Consider the following 1,706-nt stretch of genomic DNA (forward strand, 5'->3'; position numbering starts at 1 on the left):
CTACTTAGTACCTTTTATAAAAGTATACTTTTATCACACTAGTGGAAGAGTTGATGCTCAGTAAATAAATATGAAAATTATTGGTAACAGTGTCATTCATCTTGCAATTAATATGTGAAAATATCTCCAGAACTATTCCAGAATACTCTTTTAGCTATAGAGTAGCAGCTACTATTTCTTTATTGTTCTGTGGAAACTAAAGCAGCAAGAATTTAAGTGATTTTGTAGAATTTTAGACTAGAAAAGCCTTAGTAGATTCGAATTCTGAAATCTTTTCATTTTCTAGTTGAGGAAATTGCTGCCCAAATTGTCTTTCCATAGGTAACACCATTAGCCATCCTCATGTGCCTTGTCCAGATAGATGTTTCTTGGGATCATAATTTAAACCAAGAGACAATCTCAGGTCTTTATGAGATAGAGTTATATTACAAAAGCCTTGAAGGGGAAAAAGCGCATTAGATTTTTTAAAAAAACTTTTTAGCTAAAGTTAAAATGACTTCTAAAAGTACTCAAATCGTGAATTATCACAAATAAATGCACTCATGATCACTGCCCAAGTTAAGAAACAGATGGACATTAGGAATCCAGCCTCCTGCCTGACTTTCGTTATGGCTCCCTACCTCCCCTCTGAAGCTAACCACTGTCTTGACTTCTGACACCACAGTGAAGCTGCTTTTCAAATTTACATAAATAAAATCACACGATATGTATTCTTGTGTTTCTGGCTTTTTGCTTGTACATTCTTGTTATGTTTCATTTAATATATGATAAATATGAATATATCACAATACTTTGTTAGTTTTGTTATTGATGGACATTTGTGTTGTTTCTCTTATAGATGGGGGCTATGCCAAATACAATGGTGCTATGAACATTTTTGTTCTTTTGGTGAACGATACATACACCTTCCTCTGTTAAATTGATAATACCTAGAAATGAAGTTGCTGAGTTATGGAGTGTGCATATGGTTACAGTTAGTACATACTGTCAAATGACTTCCTTAAGAGTTCACAGTTTAGGGCAGCGCCTGTGGCTCAGTCAGTAAGGCGCCGGCCCCATATACTGAGGGTGGCGGGTTCAAACCCGGCCCCGGCTGAACTGCAACCAAAAAATAGCCGGGTGTTGTGGTGGGCGAATTGAAAAAATAAGTTTTGAATTTATAGAATGGTGATATTCAAGGTGACCCCAAATCATCATTCAGTATCTTTGTAAGTTTCACACAGCCACATCTCTCACAGCTTTCTGTTTCACAACCAAAGGACCCCAAATTACCAACCTTTACTTATCAGCTATAACCAGTATAGGATATTCTAGCTACAAATATGTGAAACTGTTACTTGGATGTGTTTTAAAGAATGTTTTAGAATCTCCCTTGTTATATAAGATAAATAGAGATAAATTAGCATTTCTCTTCAGATGTAATTTTTTAAATTCATTTGAAACTATTCACAGATAGAAATTTTACTATTTTGAATGCTGATCTCAATATGAAATGTAGAATCCACATATTACACAAAAGTATTGATGATATAATATTCAATAATCAGGATGCTATGAATTTTACATTAAAATTTATATAGTAAAAAATAGAGTTATTATAGCTAGAAAAAAATACTTTCAGAGGCAGCAGACACCCTTGGTGGAAACGAACAGTTCTACCTAGAAAGAAAATCCAGGAAGTATGAAAACTAGACACCAGGATACTT

The sequence above is a fragment of the Nycticebus coucang genome, chromosome 13 (assembly GCF_027406575.1).
Source record: "Nycticebus coucang isolate mNycCou1 chromosome 13, mNycCou1.pri, whole genome shotgun sequence".
Classification (NCBI taxonomy): domain Eukaryota; kingdom Metazoa; phylum Chordata; class Mammalia; order Primates; family Lorisidae; genus Nycticebus; species Nycticebus coucang.